Here is a 17271-nt window from a genome sequence, read left to right on the forward strand (position 1 = left end):
TAACTGCTGAGGCACACTGAGTATCAAGGTACATAAGAATTGCCCCAAATCACACAGTGAGAGCAGAAATTTGCAAGTAATTGCATAACATGAGTAATCTGATGACATGAACCAGTAAATTCTACATTCAGCGCTAATGCTTTTCTGTTAAACATCTTTTGTAGTTTGTGTATTAATCATGTGTATTAATCTCCTGGCCCTAACTTGACCAAATGTTCCCAGATGCAAGGATGGAGGTTTTCACTTCCTTTGTGTTCCTCTGGGATTGAGTTAATCCCAGGCACAGAGAAAGCACTCAGTAAGAATTTGCACAATGATTGTTGGATGCATGTCGGAACAAGCCAAGCAAAGAGGGTCTGAGCGACAACTTTCAGGACTCACTTAACAGCAGTCGCAGTCGCCATGGCAGCAGGGCTCTTGCCTGAAGTCCCACCACCAGCCTGAGTCTGACTCCCTGTCAGAGGCAGCTTCACTGGGGTCCAGGCTGTGTCGTGCGTACCATTCTCTCATGCTGTGGTTTAGCAACAACTATACTTACTTCTAAGAGTGGGATTCCTTTTACCAATATTTGAAATCTGTTCTTAGCCATTCTTCCTTCGAAGTACACCCAGATATTGACTCAGGGATTTCCAATACCTGGATGGCACTGGGCATTCTTCTGGTTTCACAAAGAAAGAGTGAATGAATGCAGCTATATGTGCTCTGATATTTTCTACTGATCAGTTAGTTGGCCTGTGAACCGCAGGGAGAAATGATGTGCAGCTAATTTGAGGAGGAAACGCCTTGCATTTCAATTATTTGTCTTTGTGTTTTGTGTAATATTTAATCACCTCATTGGGATTTGCCGTTGTCTCTGACGTCTTCATCACCTTCATCGTTCACAGTACACATTCTTTTTTTTTTTTTTTTTTTCATTTTAATATTTTTATTAAACTCAACATATTCAAAACATTATCATTGATACTTTTGATTACATATTGATGTAATCAATATTAAAAGTATCAATGTATTTTATGCATTTTTGTACAAAATCTTCAAAATCTTGTATGTACTTTATAATTAGATCACATTCAATTTGAATTTCCAGTGCCCAATAGCCACATGTAGTTTATGGCTCCCACACTGGACAGAGTAGTCCTAGAGAAATTCTTACACTTATAGACAAGGGTAATACAGATGAGTTTGCAATAACATTTCTTTAATAAAAGAGAGAGAGAGAGAGAGTGTGTGTGTGTGTGTGTGTGTGTGTGAAATTGGTAAATAAATTATAGTTTCCCATAAATAATACTATTCAATAATTAAAATAAGTGAACCACAGCTACATGTACAAATATGTATACATCTCAAAAGCGTAACAATTAGTAAAAAGAGAAAGTTGCAAATAGATTTGAGCTATAAATCATCGTATATGTGCCAATTCAAAACACATAAAACTCCAGTATATATTGTTTTTTTTTTTTTATTTCCAGCATAACAGTATTCATTATTTTTGCACCACACCCCGTGCTCCATGCAATCCGTGCCCTCTATAATACCCACCACCTGGTACCCCAACCTCCCACCCCCCGTCCCTTCAAAACCCTCAGATTGTTTTTCAGAGTCCATAGTCTCTCATGGTTCACCTCCCCTTCCAATTTCCCCCAACTCCCTTCTCCACTCTAGAAGTTGAGAAGGTACATGCGAGATGAGCTTATTTTGTATTTTACTCACATTTTTTTATTATGCATGCATTTATGACTTTTATTTATTTTGAATTATTATTTCAGTTGCTGAAAGACTCCGGGCTTCATAAGCCCATAGGTACAAATGAAATCAATTTAATAACATACCACTTTCTCATAAGCCCCCACCTATGGAAAAACAGTAGCTCAGATTCGCATTTAAGGTTCCTTTTCTGCCCGAAAGGTCTGTGTGCATCCCATCATATGCCTCATGCACTTTATTTCATCCCTTTGGTCACTGACGCTACCACCCTTATTGGTTATACTAGGCTTCCTCTTGATAATTGCTCTACCTGGACTGCATTGCTGCCCTGGGCCCACCCTGCTGAGCTCTCCTCCAAACTTCAAATGGGCTGTCACTGTAGCTATGTCTAGCGCTGTCACTCAAGCCCTGGGTAGGACGGCGGCTGAAGCTGCCTCTTCTGCTGGTGTTCAGTGAAGATCATCGTTGCATCCCACGTCTGTATCCCACATCTGCAATCCCTGCAGTGGGCAATGGAATTGATTTTTTCACTCTACCACGAAGTTAAGACAAAGACTCTCTTTCCCCTTTAGTCAGGCTGCCCTGAGCCCTCCACTCAGCAAGACTTCATCCTCGGGTGTCCATGTCAGTCCTTGGAGAGTCTAGATTTAGCAAGAATCCTACTAAATCAGTTTAGAGAGAATACTTCCACCCCGATAGATACCTGAAAAACTCCTCACCATCCTCCCCATTATCTTGTCGCTATCTGGTCACTGGTCTGCCTTTAGCAAAAATTCCATAAGGTCAGTTCAGCAAGAATCTCCCTAGCCTTGTCTCCTCTCAGTAATTTTCTATCCATTGACGTGTTGGCTATAAATCCCTATTTTTCCTTTTTGTATTCAAAGTTGAGCTCAATTTCTCTCTTGTTGTGGTAGACTTGACACCTATCACAGTAGTCTTGAACACAGTCTTTCTTATCATTTTAACATGTGTCAGAAATTTTTCTTTAACAGTAGCACTCTCTGGTAGATTTACTGTGGTGATGGGGTGGTAGCTTTTTTAAGCACATACCTTTCCTGAACAGGGCATCCCCGTTAAATTCCATGGTCTAGAAAGGAACTAGAAAATGACCCAGAGAGATCACCAGATCAAGAACATACTCTGAATAATAATTTGTGTGGCAATGGTAGTTCTCCTAATATGAATTTCTAAACAACCTTATCAGTAGGTTATATTTATCAATACATATCTCTGTTACTGGCACTAAGCATCTATAAATTTCCAGAAATAATTTCCTTCCAGTTTAGATGAATGTCTAAAATTTGAAGATAAAGATGGTAATGAGAATTATAACTGCAGTATTAAACCAGAATTTCTTACCAGTGAATACACACGCACACACACATCACAAACATTTATGTATCTGATCTATAAAGACTGAAGCAGTATTGCATGTACACAGATTTAAATATATATGTGTATGTATTTATATATGATCTATAGATGTTTGTGTGTATATGCAATAGTTCTGCAGTCTTTCTAAACTTGTATATATATGTGGTACTTGCTTGTTTTACAGTATTCACTTTCATTTCAGGAAGGGTCTTCCAAATAAACATTATTCAAAGCAGTAAAACATTTAAAATTGCATTAAGGTAGGATCAGGTATTTTTGCAGTCATAATAGAGCAGAAAAGCAGCATGAAGTGAACAAAGGGCAGCACAGCAGGAAATTTATGCTAGTGAAGAAGCAATTCACACCTGTTAACTACTGTGAATAGAATGAGACACAACACCAGACTTTCCATCCAAACACAATGCTAGTTGCATGTGTTTTTTTTTTTTTTTTTTTAATTTTTGGCATCTTAAACTTTTTTTTTTTTTTTGCAAAGATAAGTCATGAATTAAATGATGCAGTCTGTAGAATAACATAAAATCATGCCTAAACAAGGAGAATGTGGGAAGAAGAAATGTAGTCACAGAATAGTGAACAAAATACACCATTAAATTCCAACAAGAAAGGAAAAGGAAAAAAAAATAACGAGCAAATTGGTCTAGGAAAAAACAGACAAAACACACAAATGTACAGAGCCGTATATTTTCTTGCCTATTATAATGGGATTTGGTAATACTGAGTTAATGGTTAGATAAGCTAGACCCACTCTTCGTATAGAAAAACGTATAGCTAAAATTAAGACTCATCATGCCTATTTACTATCTAGCTAGTGAAAAAAGTCCTGGAACTCATTGAGGAAAATGTTTGTCCTAATGATAATTCTATCTGCAGTGTTGAACCAAAGCTGCCCATGAATGGATGCACAGTGAGACCGTAAGAAAGAGAACTGAAAGCTTTGAAGTCTGGACATTATTCATCCTGTGTGCCTCTTCTCATTTCCACTTGGATGTCTCATATCACTCCATCCAGCTCCTTGCATGAGTGTTTAAAACTGAGCACAGTTATCGTTCATAGAGTTAAGAATGAAAAGTTACAAGAGCAAGGTAGAATGGAACTATATAAACAGTGAGGTGAGGCCGGGAGTTCAGGATCATATTAACCAGGTTCAGAGTTTTCTTTATAACACGATATAAGAGTCAACACTAATTTCCCTGCTATTACTTAGGAAACATTGTATGTGCAATGTATTTCCTGACTACTACCAACACAGCCCTTTGGTCAGGTAGTGTCATCATAAGAAAAGTATCTCTTGCGGGAAGGACACGAAGATGAGAATTTTCCCCTCCTCTGACAAACCTTTTCAGTCTCTGAGGATGGCTGATTCCTCCTCTCGGTTTTCAGAACAAGCCAGGTCTACAAGAACCAACGTTCTCTGTAATAGTTTTCTAGAGGATCCTTCTCTTTTTAGGACATCCATACATACGAGGGTAGTTTGCTCTTTGTAAAACACCATTTTCATCATCTTATAAACTACCTTCTCTCTTATATTTGAGAAAATCTGAACCCTCAACTAAGCATTCAAGGATGACATCAGCAGAGACTACTATTCTACTTAATCTAATGATTTATTTCCGGAGTTTCCCTCTGATTGTCCTCTTCACATTTTGCCAGCATCTATTCTGTGTCCTCCTTGTTTTCCCCAGCCTGCAGTGAGAAGTTGGACATTTCCACCCAGAAATGATTTCTGTACCAAAGGAAAATGTTTTATTTTCCAAATCGAATATCTACTCTTGCTATGAGACCTTAAATTTAACAATTTTTGATAAGCCATAGTACTATGACAGGAATGAAGGAAAACAAGGCACTGTGAAGATAATAAAACTTATGACCAATTTGTGTTTCCAACTTTATTTTTTTTTAAATTTTTTCCAATTTTTATTTAAATTCTGGTTAGTTAACATATAGTTCCAGGAATAGAATTTAGTGATTCATCATTTACATATAATACCCAGCGCTCAACACAATTACCCTCCTTAATATTCATTCCCCATTTAGCCCATCTCCCATCCCCCGGCAGCCCTCAGTTTGTTCTCTATAGTTCAGAGTCTATAATGCTTTGCTTCCCTATCTCTTTTTCTTTTTTTTTCATCTTCTCCTATGCTCATCTGTTTTGTTTCTTAAATTCCACATATGGGTGAAATCATATGGTATTTGTCTTTATTTGACTGATTTATTTCACTTAGCATAATATGATTTAGCTTCATCCACACATTGCAAATGGCAAGATTTCATTCTTTTTTTTTTTTAAAGATTTTATTTATTTATTTGACAGACAGGGATCACAAGTAGGCAGAGAGGCAGGCAGAGAGAGAATTAGGGGGGAAGCAGTTTCCCTGCTGAGCAGAGAGCTCAATGTGGAGCTCCATCCCAGGACTCTGGGATCATGACCAAAGCTGAAGGCTTTAACCCACTGAGCCACCCAGGTGTCCCAAGATTTCATTCTTTTTAATGGCTGAGTAATATGCTTTGTGTGTGTGTGTGTGTGTATGTTTGTGTTCTTCATCCATTCATCAGTTGATGGACACTTGGGCTCTTCCCATAGTTTGGCTATTGTTGATAATGCTGCTATTAACATCAGGATGCATGTGCCTCTTTGAACCCATATTTCTGTACCCTCTGAATAAGTACATAGTAGTGCAATTACCAGGTCCTAGGGTAGTTTTATTTTTAACTTTTTGAGAAAACCCCATACTGCTTTGCAGAGTGGCTGCAACAGTTGCATTTCCACTAACAGTACAAGAGGGTTCCCCGTTATCCAGTTCCTTGCCAATATCTGTTGTTTCCCGTGTTGTTAGGTTTAGCCATTCTGACTGATGTGAGGTGGAATCTCATCATGGTTTTTATTTGTAGTTCCTTGATGATAAGTGATATTGAGCATTTTTTCATGTGTCTGTTGGCCATCTGGATGTCCTCTTTGGAAAAATGTCTATTCATGTCTTCTGCCCATTTCTTAACTGGATTATTTATTTTTTTCAGGTATTGAGTTTGGTAAGATCTTTATAGATTTTAGAAACTAACCTTTATCAGATATGTCATTTGCAATTATGTTCTCCCATTTCATAGGCTGCTCTTTAGTTTTGTTGCTTGTTTTCCTCACTGTGTGGAAGCTTTTTATCTTGGCGAATTCCCAATAGCTCGTTTTTGTTTTTGTTTTCCTTACCCTTGGAGATGTATCCAGTAAGGAGTTGCTACAGCTCAGGTCAAAAAGGTTGATGCCTCTGTTCTCCTCTAGGATACTGATGGTTTCCTGTCTCACAGTTAGGTCTTTCATCCATTTTGAATTTATCTTTATATGTGGTATAAGTGGTCCAGTTTCATTCTTCTGTATGTTGCTATCCAGTTTTCCCAAAACCATTTTTTGAGGACACTGCCTTTTCCATTGGATAGTCTTTCTTGCTTTATCGAAAATTAGTTGACCAAATGGTTGTGGGTCCATTTCTGGGTTTTCAACTTTAAAGTGTTATATGTTTTTAACATCCACATGGAATTTCATTACTTCTATGATAGACTCCATATTTCTAAATGCTCGGAATACATAATAAAGACACAGGGCAACTGAGCATGATGGTTTTCCTGGGGCTGAGGGCTCTTCCAGAATGGGATACTCAGGGTTAAAACTGAAAGACAGAGGCAAAATGAAACAAGTTATTCACCATACAAAGATATCATGTATAAAATAATAATATGTAATATATAATAATATGTGAGAGTAATATAAAATCACTATATATTTAGTATCTGCTAAACACATAATTAGGTATTCTGCTAAATGGAACCTTTGTGGAACAGAAGGCAATTATTGCTTCCATACTGCAATTGGTCTAAATTATGAATATATAGCCTTTTAATTTTTAAGGTTAGATTATTTGATTAATGCTTTAACTTGGGGTAACTTTTTGTGGGCTCATGTGGGTGCTTAGTTAATGTTTTTCTTATGGGGCACCTGGGTGGTTCAGTGGGTTAAGCCTATGCCTTCGGCTCAGGTCATGATCTCAGGGTCCTGGAATCAAGCCCCACATCGGGCTTTCTGCTCAGCAGGGAGCCTGCTTCCCCTTCTCTCTTTGCCTGCTGCTCTGCCTACTTCTGATCTTTCTCTGTTGAATAAATAAGATCTTTAAAAAAAACAACAACAACAAAGTTTTTCTCACAAATCATGTGTAAGATACAATTATGAGGTAAAACAGAGCTAATATTGATACTTCTTGGTATATCAAAAATTTTATCAGTGTTTAATTAATGAAACAGTGATTAATTTATAAAACATAATCAGTGATAGCATAGTGGTAAAGAGCAGGCACTCTTGTTAGAGAGCTTGTATTTAAATATTGACTCCACCATTCAAAATCTGTTTTCTTGAGATTTTTTTTTCCAGTTTTAGTGAGGTATAATTGACAGATAAAAAATATATATATTTAAGAGATACATCATGCTGATTTGATATATGTATACATTTTGAAATGATTACCATAACCAAGCAAATGAACATATCCATCACCTCACATATTTATTTATTTGTGTGTTTGTATGGTGAAAACACTTAAGATTTACTCTTTTAGCAAATTTCAAGTATAACATATAGTATAATTATCTATAATCATCATGCTCTACAGTAGATCTCCAGAATATATTCATCTCATAACTGAAAGTTTGTGTCTTTTGACCAGTTTCTCCCCATTTCCCCCAACCCTCACCCTTGACAACTACCCTTCTGTTTTCTGCTTTTAAGAGTTCAGGTTTCAGATTCCATACATAAGTGAGATCATACAGTACTGGCTTTCTGTGTCTGGCTTATTTCACAATGTATGATATCCTTCAGGTTCTTCCATGTTGTCACAAATGGAAGAATTTCCCTTTTTTTCTGGATGAATGATGCTCCATATTTCCAAATCTTGGTAATACTGCAATTCACATAAGAGTGCATGTACCTCTTCGAGATACTGGATATATAACCAGAAACAGGATTGTTGGATCATATGGTAGTTTTATTTTTAATTTTTGAGGAACCTCTGTATTGTTTTGTATTATTGTTGTACCAGCTTATATTCCTACCAACAATGTACAAGCGTTCACTTCTCTGTATACCTTCTTTAGCACTTGTTATCTCCTGTCTTTTTAAAATACAGCCATTTTTATAGGAGTGAGGTGATACCTCATTGTGGTTTTGTTTTGCATTTCCTGAATGATTATTCTGTACCTTTTCATATACCTGTCTTCTTTGGAAAAATATCTATTCAGGTCCTTCACCTACTTTTTAGTTGGGTTTTTTATTTGTTTGGTTTTTTTGTTTGTTTGCTTTTGGGTTCTGTGATCTCCTTATATATTTTGGGTATTAACCTCTTATCACATGTTTGTTTTGCAAATATTTTGGGTGCTAATGGTAATGACTTCATAGAGATTGTTCTAGTTTTAAATAAAAAGTGTCTATAAATGGATAGGAAAGAGGGTAGGAAAGTGTCTGACATACAGGAAACTGATACCAATGTTAATGATTGTAAGGATAGTGATGGTGATGCTCACAAACATTTTTAACTGGCCGATTTTGGCTATTTCCTTAATAAGCAGTATAAGAATGCCTCTAAACCAATAGAAGGCAAAAAAAACAGTGAATAAGAGATATCAACAAAATTAGGAAGAGTAAACTGTAGTTATAAAAGAAGTAATATTTAAGGGGAAAAATGGAAAAACTAGAGAAAGCTATAGAGAGTTATAGATGTTGTAACCTTTGCCCTACCACCAAATGAGCTTATGATTTTGAAGCAGCATTTCCTTTTGAAGGTGGAATTGAAAAGTGGAGCTGAAAACAGAAAATTATTTTAACTATCTTATAAAGAACGTGGATCATACACTTCCTCATCTTTATGGCCAAAATACTGTGTTTATCCTGGAAAGGCAAAAAATGAAGTGCTCATCCTCTTTAGAAGATTTACAGATAGTGATCTGGAGAGGCGCTGGACCAGGGAATATATAAGAGCAAGAAGATTAAATAAGGACACCTCCACTTCTTTTAACCCTTTAGCTTGTAGAACACTTCCTGTCACAAATGTATAATAATGTATGGAAAGATAGAATAATGTGCACAAAAGAGATATTTCTGTATATGTTAACTGATTGAGATATTAGTGCTTGGGAGGTGGGGATAAGGGTTGTCGCTCAGTGAAACATTCTACTCTGGAGCCAACTAGTGAATGTGCCCTAATGCTAACCAAGAAATGTTGATTCTAAGAAACTGGAAAAAAATATGAAAATTTTTTTTAGAAGTTGGAAAAAATAGCCCCTATAAGAAAGACATGTGCCAAAGTAAACAAAAAGGAAAAAGAAAAATAAATTAAAATGAAGGAAGCAAGAGATAATGTCAAGGGAAGCAAACTTTAGAAAGAAAAGTAATCAAGATATTGAGAGAAGATTCATTTCTGAGTAAAATATAGAAAAGTGTGGGAGAACATTGTCCCCACTCTATAAACAAATAGAAAAGTCAAGTAATTCACAACATCATATATTTTTTCAAGCCCATCTGAGAGCTGAGGTTGGTTGCAAGACAATGAACTTCAATAAATTTCAAGGAGGTACCAACCACTCAGAAAGAGATGGGACAAATTTCACTTTTGTCAGATTATGAGGGAAAATAGTGATTTCCATTAAAAGGGGGTAAGGAGAAGTCAGCTACAATTTTGGCAATTTTCTAATGACTGAGGACCAATGTGACAGATAAATGGGGAACCTCAAATACAAGGGGTATTGCACTCACTTGCAAACTTTTGTCCCAGGCTATGGGCTCACAAGAAAGATCGGGAGCTAGGCAGGAGAGAAAACTGCACCGAGGTGAGGGCTTTTAGGAAGTAGTCTCCTGTTGGTGGGTCAAAGCATAAAGGGCCTTTCCCTAGACCTTTCCCTCCTAAGAAGCAAGAACCTCAAGTCCCTGGGGTAGTGGAGGAATTCTTCCCACCTGAAGGCAGGCTCAGGCAAAAATCTACTGCTTCTGGAGGAAGAGAAGAAGGAGGAAGAAGAGGCAACAAATGGTCTCTACCACGGGGAAGGAATAGAAAAGCCTCTTTTCCAAAGATGCTGCCAAGGGAGAAAGAAGAAAATTGCAACTGTGGGTAAAGGAGAGCTTGGACAGAGTTTGGCCACCAAGGTGAAGGGAACAAGTTGCTGGTAAAACCAAAGCTTTGTTAGCCAGACTCACTGGGTTTAATGATGACCATAATTGGGAGTTAAAAAGGCCCCCAGTTCTTTTGACCTAGCACCAAGTTACAAGAAGAGCAATGTTAAACAAAGGTCAGGAGCTGGGGAGACACCTCTTAAACTTGGGGAGACTGTTAAACTGTGATCAGTTGCCCTCTTCCTGAGCTTTAGAGACTACAGAAACTCAATGAACTCATTTGTTCCCTTTTCTCAGGGATCTCTGCTTGTACTACCTGCTGTTGAATATTTGAAAACATTTTTCCTTACATTTGTTAAATTATTGTTCATGGTGAGGGGTAAATACATCTGAGTACTTTCATTATGGCCATAAGTGGAAATCATGTTAATGTTGCTTTTCTGTGTAATTACGTTTGGGGAGGTACACAATTTGGTACCAAGCTGCAAATATAGGTCAATATGTTATTAAAAAGAACTGGAGCCAGAGGATCCTAAAAGAAGAGCAAGAAATCATTTGGAAGTGTAGGGCTTTTCATGGGATTAGGAATTTAAGGAACTTCTAACTGATCTCAAGGGCAGGATTAAATTAATCTTGGATTAAGTAGCTAGCTACCTATCACCTGTCTGTCCATCTGTCTGTCTCTCTGCCTGTCTATCTATCCATCTATCCATGTACCTATCTACTCAAACATCTATCTTTTCATCTTTATACATGTATATAGCATCTTAAAAAGTGACAGCATATTATAAATGCTCCAGAAAGAAGATATTATTATCATTACACAGATAACTAGGGAGAAGTTCAAATAACAAAACTAACAAGACTATTAAAAAAATTGAAGTAATCTAAAAGCATGTTTAAGTTGACTTATGTAATAGGTAGTACATGAAAATCTAGACTCTAAATACATGGAACAAGTTAAGTAATTCCACTGTTAATTTTCATTTTTTTTCCCACACATGCCAAATAAAAGTATAACACCTGGCTAAAATGAAATGATTGTGAATTTTCCTTTCTCTCTCTCTCTCTCTCTCACTCTGGCATATTGACAGTCAAATTTGAATTGTTGGACTGCTATTTAAGAATCTAATCCAGGAGCAGGCACCTGTTTAATATGTAATTTGTTTAATCTACTAAGAGTAATTGCAGATCATATTTCTAGCACAGTTCTAGGTGCTAGTTCTAGGTGATACGAACCAAATCCAGGGCCAGTTTTATGGACTTGTGACCTGTATATAGTCACCTATAGCGCCATACCAGGTTTAATGACCTCCTGTTGCCATCTTGACATTCTTAATAATTTTTGAACAAGGAGTTTCACATTTTCATTTTGTATGGTGCCCCCAAATTATGTAACCCATCCTTACTGAATCTTAGAGGAATTCCATTTGTGAAGGCACAAGATGCTGCATTCAGGAAGGCAAGCAATCATTGCTACCTACTCTAGAAATGGGAAATGTTTTTTTAGATAGTATGTCATTTTGCTTCAATGGTTGGAACACTGATTCTCATGACTAATTAGTTGTCCAAAATGGTCGATTAAGAAATATTCTGACTGAACTCAGATTCAGTATTTCCCAGGGATGGTCATGCTAAAATCTGACAGTAAACTTGTGGAACTTCACCAGAATATAACTGCCTGTACTCCAAAACAGATGTTGTTAATTTATATTTTAAAACCAGGCTTTTCCATTTGCACAGACTTAAAAAATGTTAATTGCACAATTTATGTGGAAAGTTTTATTGCCACTGTCCATTAGATGCGGGGATGTTGACAGTACACAAGTATCAATCTGGGGCTTGTTACAGGATGAATACAAACAGAGACTAAATGTAATTTAATCACACCATGAAGATTCTCCACTAAAGCTAAAGAAGATAGATGGCTAAGTATAAATATCTGGAATGGTAGCCAATTGAGATGAATGGAGGACTCTTTTTTCTCTAGCAGCAGAAATTAAATTCTATTTTGTGTGTACACATTCTTTTAAAGTAACTTTTTTTTCTTTTTCTCATTCTCTTTGTTTCATGATTTTCAATTTTCTTCACTGACATAGATCTCTTTTCTTCTATTTCAAGACCAATTTACTTTTAAATAGAGTTTCAGAAGAGTAATTAAGTACATTTCTTAATTGAAGATGATTTTTCTAGGGATCTATGCCCAAATCTCCTATTTATGTTTTTCTCTGATGGGAAGGTGACAGAGATGTTTACATGCAATTTCCTGATTATCTTTGCATATTTAACAGTATTATTTATTTAATCATTACAAGGACCCAATCCTAAACAATTTTTATGTACGATTCTGCTAGATACTTTTGTTGCTTAGGAAGCTGAATACTGCACTTTGTTATACCACGACTATGCTTATTTAAACACGTGTCTGGGGGCGCCTTGGTGGCTCCTCTGGTCAAGCTTCTGCCTTGGGCTCAGTCATGATCTCAGGATCCTGGGATCAAGTTCTGCATTGGGCTCTCTGCTCAGTGCTCTGAGGCTCCCCCTCTCCCTCTGCGGCTTTCCCTGCTTGTACTCTCTTGCTCTCTCAAATAAATGAATAAAATCTTTAAAAAAATAAACACACGTCTGAAGATATACCAGATCCTTTTTTTCTGGCATCAACTGATAATTTGCATATTTTGTTTAATAGCTGATTATCTACCGAGTGCTCAGTCTATCCCTGTATAGATTATACATATGTGGTTCATTATGATGTTGGTATTATCCACAGTTTAGAAATGAATAAAATAATCCTTGGGTAGATGGCCTTACAGTTCTATACAGGAAAACTTTTTTTTTTTTTTAAGATTTTATTTATTTATTTGACAATAGAGATCACAAGTAGGCAGAGAAGCAGGCAGAGAGAGAGGAGGAAGCAGGGTCCCTGCTGAGCAGAGAGCCCGATGTGGGGCTCGATCCCAGGACCCTGGGATCATGACCTGAGCTGAAGGCAGAGGCTTTAACCCATTGAGCCACCCAGGCACCCCTATACAGGAAAACTTTAAGCAACTGTTTAACTTTGCAGAGTTAGCAGTAGCAAAATAAAGAATAGAACTTGGGTCTGCCTGACTTCAAGTCCTGCCCTTCCTACTCTATTAGGAAAGAAGTAGATATTGTTGGTCCACAATGAGTTAATTGGAAGGCTATTGAATTGAAGCCTCAAAATTGATCAGGTATGATATGGATCACTAGAATTGAAAGAGAGTCATGGGTATGCATCATAAACCATTCATGGAGACAAAGTACTTCTTAAAGTAATATCTCTTTTTATGAAACTTTATAGTTGGATATGTGGGGTACATAAGAACTGTTTATTGATAAATATATTATCTATCTATCTATGTATCAATCATGTAGGTATAAATTTTGTAGATTTATATCCTCAGATTAATGATATTGTTAAAACAATGTAGCACAGTCTGATCTTCTTTGATAGCTGTAATTAGCTAATTTGGGTATTTCTCAATACTGATTTATACCCTCAATACCCAACAATTCTAAGAATGCTTGATAAAATCTGAAGTCATACTGTAACACAGTGGTTAAAATACCATCCTTTTGGATTGGACCCTCTAGATTCAAACTCTTTCAACCATTTCCAAGTTACTTGAGCAAATAACTACATCTCTCTAAGGCTAGTTTTCCTTATATGAAAAATGGGTTTTCTAATGGTAACTACCTCTTCGAGTTTTTGTAACAACAAAAGTGATCTAATGCATGTATAAAACATTCTCTTAGACATAGGATATAGTCAATATATGGTAGATAGTATAATCAAAACAAGTTTTAAATTCTAAAATTTCTAGTCATATTCTATAAAGTTTCAGACAATTTAACCAAAAAAGAGTTAAGATATTCCAATTACTCAATGGTTCTAAATTACCTGAAACAGTCATAATAAATATTGTTGAACCATAAAAGTACATATATAAAAATTAAGTGGAGTGGTGGAATGTCTAGATATTCTTTATAATTAAATCATTCAGCTTAAATAAGAGTAGTCTGTGAAAGTAAGAGAATAAGGAAGATGAAAGTATCTTTTCTGTAGCAGTTAAAAACCTGATTATATGTAGGTCTCATAGGACTAATGTAATTTATGTGCATTTTTCTGTGTGTTCTCTTCTCTGCCAAGGACATTCTCAAATTTCCATGTATTGGTGTGGAAGTGAGACTTCTGTATCAGTAAAGCATAGCCATTCTTTTTTTTTTTTTTTTTAGATATTATTTCTTTATTTATTTGAGAGAGCACAAGTTGGGGGGGGGGGCAGAGGCAGAGGGACAGACAGACTTCCTACTGAGCAGGGAGCCTGACCTGGGTCTCAATCCCAGGACTCTGGGATTAGGACCTGAACAGAAGGCAAACACTCAGCCTCAACCAACTGAGCTACCCAAGCACCCCTAACATAGACAGTCTTAAGTTATATGACTTATTTACATGATATTCTGAAATTCTTCTGCAAAACTACTAAGATATAGCATTTTAATAGAGTCCCTACTTGGTTCTTTGTTCATTTTAAAGTCTCTAACAATTCTTTAATATCAGCTTCTTTAAAAAAAAAAAAAAAAGAAAGAAAGAAAGAAAAGATTTTTTAAGGAAAAAATGAATTATTCATAGAATAATTGTTTTTTTTAGTTTAATTACTTGTAATACTGAAAATGTATTATAATGTGTAATTATATTTTTCCAACATAATTACTAAGTATAATGACAATGTATAATTCTTTATGAGACTACATGAAGAAAATTGCATTGCTCATGCATAATATTATAATAGTTAAACTTTGTTATTCCAAAGAATTATTACAATTTGTTGTTTTAAATAGACCATCTGATCATTTCACAGACCAAAAAATAAAATAAAATAAAATGCTTTTCTGTTCAGGGTGAGTGAGGTAGCACTTTGAAAAGGAAAACCTTTAGAAATTCCAATATCATAATGTACTTCAAACTCGTGTTTTATTGATACTCTAATATAATTTATACCCAGTAAAATTTCGTTTGCATTGAAAGACATGATACAAAATGTTTTGGTGAAGTAAAACTTTCCTGTACAAATCAACTATGCTAAATGAAAATAAAATAACATATCAAATTATATTCTTCCAGGACCAAACTACATATCAGTGTTAGGTAAGGACTTTGAGGAAACAGTATCTCTTATTTTGGGTCATTGAATCTTCTTCACTAAGTAATTGTTCTAGTGAATTCAAGTATACCAAATTAAGTATCACTCCCCAGTCCTATCTTAAGGGTAGTTAACAAAGTAGGAAATCTGAGTCATTCTAATATAGGTGAGGTTTGTAATTAAGAAACAGTTATTCCCCCTCTAAAATTCAAAAGACCATTATATCAATAATTCTTTTGAACTATTCTAAATTCAAACTTTCTATATAGCATTTTAAAAATAAAGGAAGAAATCTTTTGGCAAGCTATGTTCCAGTTATATTTATTCAAAAGCAAGGCTTTCATATTTATGGTTCAACTATGTCTAAAGATAAATTATCTTAAACTGTTTCATCTCACTTCTTTCTACATAATGAAAGCACAAATTCAAATTTACCTCAGAAAAATAATTGTGGTTAAATAAACATCTTAATAATGCCAATTCTTTTACACGTGTGTGCCAAAGAACTACAAAATTCTGGTCAGGGACATTGTCCACATTTATATCAAAGATGCAGTTGTTGTTGTTTTTTCTCTTTTTCTTTTTTTCTTTTTCCAAAAAAGAAAAACGTGTCTCATTTCAGAGGTATTAAAAGTATACAGTTAGTAGTAGGTCTGTGTAAATGGCTTGGAAGGAATCTAAATCACCTCATGCATGAAAAGCACAGAACACAGAAATAATGTAAAAACATCCGTTTTCTCTTCTTTTAGGCAGATGTATCCCCGGATTTATCCGAATGCCAAGCTTGAACATTTGGGGCAATTGGCATAGCCTTTGATTAGGGGTTTAGTTCATTTTGTTAGGGCATGGTGACAAAATATCTCATACATGATGGATTTTGGTTTATGAAGCACACAATAACAGTAACCTGAAACTTCTCTTCAAACTTTGGCTTTTCCTTGTGATTTTGACTTATTTGAAATAATATACAAATACTGTTGCAAAACTGAAAGAGAAGCTCCATGAGGGACTGTTTAGAGATTGCACCACAGAATTCAATAATGGGCATAAAGATGATTCATAAAAGTGGTTACATCTTCATATAAAAATCAAAAGCTGCTATTAGACCAAAGTATTTTCATAAATAAATGAATAAAATAACTGTTTCTAAATTTGAGGTGAAATTAATGTCACTTACTGAAAAAAAATGCTATGATTACACTGATTAACACAGAAAAGAAGAAATAAAACTGACATGATCATTTATTCTGTGGAGAAGACAGATTTACAGAGAGATTTTTGTTATATAAGGAAATTAACATTTAATCAGGTCTATATCTCAAGAATATTTGTTTTTCTTTTTAACACGGTCATTTGAAAATTTAAGGCTAAATATAACATCACAGAACATTGTACTTTGATAAAGCTGTAGCTAACATGTATAGATAACAAGTTAATCTGCATTAAATATGTATCTATAAACCTAAATTACCCAGTTCCATTGGCTACCCCGATGAAAATAATTGAGTAAATACAAAGTTAAGATTTTGTTTAGCCTCTGTAAGATGTGATTAAGTGTCACACTAGACATTTAAGAAGTGTGCCAGTGAAAGAACTCCCTGGAAGTCTGCCTGGTGACAGATTAGAAGGGATCAAGGTTAATGGAGTAGTTGGAAATGATACTTATATATGATGCAGGTTGCAAATGAAAGGTGTTATATAAGAGAAAGATTATATTAAGAAGTAGGTGGGAAAAAGGGCCTCACATAAACATCAGAGTCTAAAATTTCTATGTAAGAGGCAGGGAATAGCGTATCTAATAATATACCTATAGAATTAAAGAGACTATTTCCTCTTGGTACATTGGGATATCATTAGTGTTTTCCAGAG

This window comes from Mustela erminea, chromosome 15 (assembly GCF_009829155.1).
Source record: "Mustela erminea isolate mMusErm1 chromosome 15, mMusErm1.Pri, whole genome shotgun sequence".
Classification (NCBI taxonomy): domain Eukaryota; kingdom Metazoa; phylum Chordata; class Mammalia; order Carnivora; family Mustelidae; genus Mustela; species Mustela erminea.